The following is a 7,922-nucleotide window of genomic DNA, read 5'->3' as shown; positions in this document are numbered from 1 at the left end:
CTCCTTCATCTCCTCCTAAGACAGTGTTTTCACACCCAAGTCACATCACACATACCAGGCACGTCTTTCCTCTCACAAAGCTTAGCCAGATGATGTCTCCTTTTGGTTTAGATCAACAACCTTCCTTTAATAAATAATCCCTCTCCCCCCAGCGTCTAAACTCATCCAAGTCTTCATCCCTCACATGGTCCCAGTCCCAGTAGGCCAAGTCCTCCTCTAAAAGGAATGCTGGACTGGAGAGGCCACACCAGTCACACGTTCGGTCTTCTCTATGCCAATGCTGGCTGCACCCCAAGTGGTCTGGTACCTTGGCACCCAAGAAAGTTATAGTGTGCTTCTTTCTCTCTCTTCCTTGTTTCTTGCCACTATTCTGCCTTTTCATGACATCTGTGATGACGGGATATCTGGTCCTTCCTAGGTCTTCCCGTCTTGTGCAACACTTCATGCATAACCAAGTGACTGTCAGGACCACTGTGATGCTGAAAGTCTCTTGGTCTTTCCCCCTCTCAGTGAAATGCAGTCTCTTCTAGAAGTCAGGAGTCTTAAAACCAGAGACTCTTCTCTGCCTCCTAACACACCAACTCAACAGGAATCTGTTTCTTCGAGATGCCCACTGCTCTGGAGATCTAGTCAGGACACCACAGCCTTTGCTAATTGCAAGCCTGTGGGAAGATGCCTGTTCCTTCAATTCTGACCAGTCATTTTGGGTTGAATTAAATGAATATAGTACTACACTCTGCTCTTCATGACACTTCTTCATTAACAGACCTAGAATATCTGCTTAAATAGTCTGAGCACAAAGCTCTTGAGGCTGTCTTTTCCCCCTCCTCCCATCACGTGGGGCCAGGGAAGCGCCTGCTGGCCTTTAGAGTGCCTCTTAGGAACTAGCACCTCAGCGGCTCCAGCGGTCCCCACAAGCAGTCATAGTTTACAGCCTCCATGCAGAGTGTGTGCAGCCCTGCTCAGTCTGCCATGGGTGAAATTTATCAGGGATCTGTGTTCTCTGGAATCTGATCTTAAGTGCTAACCTCTCATTAAAAAGGCTTCACTTTTAGTATATCCACATTAAATGCTCAATGAAGAAGTGCTACTGAGAGAAAACATGGACGATTTCTCTAAGAAAGCACCCATGCTTTCCATTCCAGCACAGCCAATGGGCTGAGGGCCTGTTTCCACTCTCCCCTTCATTCTTTCAGCATAGATCCATAACTCAGTGGCAGCACAGCTAGATCCAGCAGGCCCTCACGGTTAAGACCAGAACACCTAGGGCATGTAGACAAGGTGAGATGGCAAAAGATACAGATCCACAGATCCTTTCTCAGGGAGAGTGGAAAGAAAGCCTCTGGGACAATGAGCTCACACGCGCAGGTGAACACACCCAAGACCAAGTGAAACGTCTCAACAAGGATTTACTTTATCAAAACACACAGGTACGTGATGCCCTGCTCAGGGCCTTCCCATTGAGCTTCTTGGTTTCAAAAGAGTTCTACAGAGCCACCATTGTTAGTGTCCTGTGAGGGGTCCTCCGGGGCCTCTGCCCAAGGGTGCTGCTGTGCTCCTGGCCTGGGCCATTGCTGGGATTTCTAGCAGAAGTCCCCTCTTTGAAAGCATCCTTGCTGCGACCTTCACGGGCAGGTCCTGGTTCCTCTGGCCTCCGGGCGTGCTGAGACAGGCTTCCTTACTAGAAGAAGGGGCTGGGTCGTCCCTGTGGCTGGTTCCCGCTCGCCCTTCATCGGCCTCCCCAGACACGAGGGAGTGCTCTCCATCTTTGTTTTTGGAGTAGGAGATAGAGGAGTAGTGGAGCCACTTGTAAGGTTTATAAATCTTTCCTTTGACCTAGTCTATGCCACAAGTTGGTGATGCCTGGCCGAATCTCCAGCATGGAAGTGCTCCGCTCAGGGCAAGACAGGGGAGAGGAGGAGAGGTCATCCACTTTGATGTGGGGGTAATCATAGTTGTCTTCTCGGCTTGCTTGTGGGGTGGGCCTCTCTTCTCGGGGGTGCCTTCTGCAGGCACTGTCGGGTATTTTGCGGCTGCATGGCTGGTGCTCATTCAGCTCCTCATCCTCAGAGCTGCTGCAGCTTCTGGAGCTGCTGGACTCGTCTTCAAGGCTGGAAGACCGTGGCCGGTGAGAGATATCTGTGTCCAGCTCCACCTCACTGCGTTCGCTTCAGAATCGACTTGTTGGAAAGGGCCAGGAGGTGTTTGTCCTGGTAGCACTCCAGAGCAGACAGGTGCTGCTGGTGAGATGCTGCCTCCTCACACGTGGGCGGTGGTGGAGGTGATGCCCCTGAGCTGGCGGTGGTGACCCGTAGGGGGTCCCGGGTGGAAGGCACTGTCAGCATTCTCATCCACTGTGGGCGGAGGGGAGGGGGAAGCGAGGCTGAGCACTTGGAGTCGGTGGAGCCCGAGCGCTCACTGACCCCACCTGCGGCTGGAGGATCCTGCTGTCGCTGGGGTCACTGTCAGAGTCAGAGCTCCAGCCTTCCATCTCGGGGCACACCAGGGGGTCAAAGAAGGCCATCATCCGGGGGTTGTCCTGCACAGACTGGTTGGCATAGTCCTGTGACAGGCCCACACATTTAAAAAAAAAATTTTCTTTTTAAATGAGATATAACTGGCATATAAAATTATGTTAGTTTCGTTTCTTAACCAACGGTGGAACACAGAAAAGTGGTGGTGGAAGTTGGAGCGGAGAGTGGCCCCCTGGTAGTGAGGGAAGGGTATTTTACCACTGATATGTTCAGAATTGCTAGCTCATTGTGGTAATAAAAAGTCAACTGGCTTTTAGTGGGTTTGATTATTGTTTTTCAAATGTTCTACAATATACATCCTTATTGCTTGCATGTTCCTAACTGTTCCTACTACCCCACAGCTTGGTATACAAGGAACAAGGAAGATGTTTTAAAAAGAGAAGAAAGCCTAGCCAGTGCACCAAAAACCTTTAGAGAAAAAAGCCTAAATTATCATCACATTCCTCTTTATTTTATCAAACTTGTATTAAATTATACAGTAATAAATGCTCATTGATATAAATGAAACAGTTGTATTTTTAATAGTTAATAAACCACTGAGCCTTCCCTTAGCTGGAAACAAAAAATAACTTTTTCTTATGGGTCCACCTATACTTTTTCTCTTTGCTCAAATAACTAAACATATTTGTCTCATACAAATAAATGGCATTATATGATATACAGAATTCTTTAACTTACTTTTTTATTTAATAATATATTGCAGTATCTCTACACGTCAATTCATATAGCATTAATTTTCTCCCTTAATTGCCTAGTGCCATACAAGGCACATAATGAGTCTTCAATAAACATTTGTTGAATCAATGAATGTATGAATAAATATATTGAATTAAATTTATAATCTGGTAAATATATGCATGATGTTCAGTCCTATACAAAGCTGTGGCATGTTTCTCATATATATGCAGGTCTTGTTTTGTATCTGCAACGAACTTGTACAGTTTTATTCTCTGGTATACTTCTTTTTATTTGAGATATTATAGTGTAGTTTTTTCGTGGGTAATGAAAATTTCCTAATTTGTTATTTTCAATCTAAAGAATTTTTATATATATATCTTGTTCTAGTCACTTTGCAATATTCTCTTACTAATGCTAATGTTTTAAGCACTGTTTCTTGTTTTCTTTTTTCCATACACTCATGTCATTTCTCTCACTTTAATATTTGCTCTGCATATTTCGTTATTTTTCTATACTGCATTATATAAAACCTCCGGAACAGGGGCATCTGGGTGGTGCGGTTGGTTGAGTGTCAGACTCTTGGTTTCAGCTCAGGTCCTGTCTGGGGGTCCTGGCACCGAGCCCCATGTCAGGCTCCATGCTCAGTGTGGAGTCCACTTGAGACTCTCCCTCTCCCTCTGCCCCTGGCCCTGCCCCACCCCCCCCTCAAATAAATAAATAAATCTTTGAAAAAGACTCTCTGGAGCAAAGTTGAATGATAGTTGGTATCACTGTCTTCATCCTGGTTTTGAGATAAAACTAATGTTTAATATTTAATGTTATGCTTGCTATCAGGATTTTCTATACAGTTTTAAAATTATTTTACTGTACTATCAAATCCTATTTTAGTTCAGCTTTTTATTTGGAAAGGTCCTTAAATTTTGAAAACAATTATGCAGTATCTTTTAATGTAATTACAATGTTTTTATATTTTAATTTGTTGATGAAAATAATTACATTGAAATACTTTCTACTGTTGAGCCATTTTTTTTCATTCCAGGAATGAACTCTACTTAGTGATAAACATCATTCTTTTAATTTCTTGATTCAGTAAATATTTATTGATCACCTAGTAGACACCTGACACTCTTTCAAGTGACATTTCCAAATCCAAATGGAGATATCAAAAAGGCAGTTGGATGTTGTGGAGTTTGGGGAGAGAACTAGAACCCGGTTGAAGATATAATTTGGGAATTACAAGCATATAAGTGGCATAGATTTATAGTGAGATTAGTGATTAAAAAGAAAAGGTCCTGCAAATACATCATGGGCACTCCAACATATGACAACAGGTTGATGAGAAGGAATTAGTATACGAGACCTAGAAGAAGCAGCCAGTAAGATAAAAGGAAAACAAAGAAAGTTTGATATCCCAGTAGTTATGATCTATTCTGTTAAATCTGGCTAGGAAGTTAGGTTTATTTTCAGTTTGTGTCTTAGTAATGTCCATGACTGTTTTCTCAAACTACAAAAGCACATAAGCCTATATATCATCAGGGAACAACTTGTAACAATTTCAAGGTCCCTGTGCTTGGATTGTATAGTTATAGTCTTCCGTAGTTGTTCACTGGCTGTCTCTCTGAATGTACATGTGAGTGTGTGTGTGTGTGTGTGTGTGTAAGCCCTCATTATATATTAACTAACATGGTTTTGTCATTATTATTTTATTTTTATATAAATTGCTATTATTTCTATTTACTTACATAAGTCACATTTGTTCTCTGGCATATAGGTCATTTATAATGACAACTTATTTTGGATAACAGTTTCCCATCTTCAGCTCTGACCTCCTAATTGCCTGAGTGGATGTCATCAGTTCTAGGAATTTACCAATCACAATTTTCCTAGGTATATCTATAACAAAAATTACTGTATCATTATAATCTACCCTCAATCATCAAGGGTTCTTTATGATTCTGTTTGTCTTCTTGTTTAATGTTCCTAACCTCCTCCTTTATTATCAGCATTATTTAATGTTATTTCTCTGCATCATTTTGAAAAATCTTATATATAGTTTATAGAGATCCAATAGATATTTTTAAATCACTTACTATTTTGTAAGAACAGATACTTTGAGTAAATAAAGGTAAATGGACACAGATATGACTTATAAAGAATATATAGCCTAATAAAAGAGATTGGAGCTATCACATAACCAATATTAACACAAAGTAGGAATTAATATGTTTCTGATATAGAGGATAAAGATAAACAAAATTCAAAGGAAGAGGTCAGTATTTCTGCTTTGAGTGACTGACAAGTCCACATTTAAACTGGGCTTTGAAACATAAATTGATTTTGTAAATGTAGAGATGATTAAGTGATACTCAGAAAGTGAACAGAACAAGTAAACAAAGTGAGAATACTGGGTCAAGTGATATGGAAAATAGCAAGTACTTTTCTTAAGCTAAAATTCATGAATATGAAATGAACGAATAGGAAGTACTCTTTGAAAAGTACATTTGGACCAGGAAATGGAAGGCTCTGGAGTAAGTGAAGACTATTTTTTTTCTTTTTTTTTTTACTTTATTATGTTATGTTAATCACCATACATTACATCATTAGTTTTTGGTGTAGTGTTCCATGATTCATTGTTTGCATATAACACCCAGTGCTCCATTCAGTACGTGCCCTCTTTAATACCCATCACTGGACTAACCCATTCCCCCACCCCCCCTCCCCTCTAGAACCCTCAGTTTGTTTCTCAGAGTCCATAGTCTCTCATGGTTCGTTTCCCCCACCAAAGAATATTTTTTACAGTGATCTGGTCAGACTTTTGCTTCAGGTAGATTAGCATGACATAAATTTGAGATATGAATTGGAAAAATTAATAGCAGAGGATTGCTATAATTTTCCCATGATAATTTCAATGACTTTCAATTAACAAGGTAGGATTTGTTTTTATTTTGGGTCCGATTTTGTCCTGAGTCCTACTAAAGTATTTCAACTTTGTCTCCAAACTATGTAGATTATTAGTTTGTTAAATGCCACTTTCCATTATTTTTGCACTCACTTTGTTATAGATTAATTTTAGTAAAGCTAAATAACGTGAATTTACTAGGTTTTCTCTCAACTAAGATGTTCAATTTAATTATGATACTATTATTATTACCTAATAATTCAAAGAGCTGATAACAACCAAGATAACTGTAACACAATGATAAGGAAGAGCTTGCCATACTAGACCTCTAGCCTAATTAAAATTGCTAATTTATTAAATTGACTGACAACTATCCCAATGGTAAGCATAAAATGGAGCTTAGGAAACAAGCCAGATATAGGTAAACTTGGTATATAAAAGGTAAGACATTATTAATAGAGAATGGATGCTAAGAAAATTGTTTATCCACATTAAATGTAATTGGATTCCTACAACAATGGCATACAAACACACTCTCACAAATAGAAGATTTGTCAAATATCTAAATGTAAAACAAAAACTTTGAAACTATTAAGATATATAATTTAAGGATAGGAGATGATTATTTAAACAACAATCAAAAGTTAAATGAATAAAAAGATTGCTAATTTGCTGAAGTGCTGATGGCATGTAAGTCTAGAGGTTTTTATCAACTATAAAGTTAAGGAACAAAGCTATTATTTTGAATACACTTCAGAGTACCTTAGCATGACCATCTTATCCTCATCAAAATGCAGCAGACCATAAATGGCATAAAGAACAAAATCTTCTGTATGATAGAAATAGCAAAAGAAATTCTCAAAGTCTACCCAAAACCCTTGATTAAAAATAAACTCTATAGGGTAATACATAAAGACAAATAACTTAGTAGGCTACGAATGCTCTTTAAAATCTGGCATTCTGATATTAGATGCTAGATCTACTCTACTGCATAATTAAAATAGCCACAGAATTGAGTAGTATCAATATTTCTCATCTGAAGTCCTAAAGACTTCCCATAGACTTTGCAAATGATATATCTGATAAAGGGTTAGTATCCAGATTATATAAAGAACTTACAAGCTCAACACTCAAAAACAACCCAGTTAAAAAATGGGCAGAAGACATGAACAGACATCTCCCCAAAGAGGACATACAGATAGCTAACAGATACATGAAAAGATGCTCAACATCAATCATCATCAGGGAAATACAAATCAAAACTACAATGTGATATCACCTCATACCTGTCAGAATGGCTAAAATTAACAACACAGGAAACAACAGATGTTGGTGAGAATGCAGAGAAAGGCGAACCCTCTTGCACTGTTGGTAGGAATGCAAACTGGTACAACCACTTTGGAAAACAGTATGGAGGGTCCTCAAAAAGTTAAATATAGAACCACCCTAGGATCCAGCAATAACTACTAGGTATTTACCCAAAGGATACAAAAATACTGATTTGAAGGGATACATGTACCCCAATGTTTACAGCAGCATTATTAACAATAGCCAAATTATGGAAAGAACCCAAATGTCCATTGACTGATGAGTGGATAAAGAAGATGTGGCTTATAAATATATGTACCATGGAATATTACTAAGCCATCAAAAAGAATAAAATCTTACCATTTGCAACGACATGGATGGAGCTAGAGTGTATTATGCTAAGCAAAATAAGTCAGAGAAAGACAAATACCATATGATTTCACTCATATGTGGAATTTAAGAAATAAAACAGATGAACATTAGGAGGGGGAGAGGGAGGCAAA

The 7,922-nt window shown here is 39.2% G+C and overlaps 1 pseudogene; it reads right to left on the bottom strand.

Annotated features, from left to right (window-relative positions):
* Positions 1-1,417: 1,417 nt before the first annotated feature.
* LOC110572144 lies at positions 1,418-5,218 on the bottom strand (annotated as a pseudogene).
* Between the last annotated feature and the right edge of the window lie 2,704 nt (positions 5,219-7,922).

The sequence above is a fragment of the Neomonachus schauinslandi genome, chromosome 2, assembly GCF_002201575.2.
Source record: "Neomonachus schauinslandi chromosome 2, ASM220157v2, whole genome shotgun sequence".
Taxonomy (NCBI): Eukaryota; Metazoa; Chordata; class Mammalia; order Carnivora; family Phocidae; genus Neomonachus; species Neomonachus schauinslandi.
This window is presented reverse-complemented; position numbering and strand designations above follow the sequence as displayed.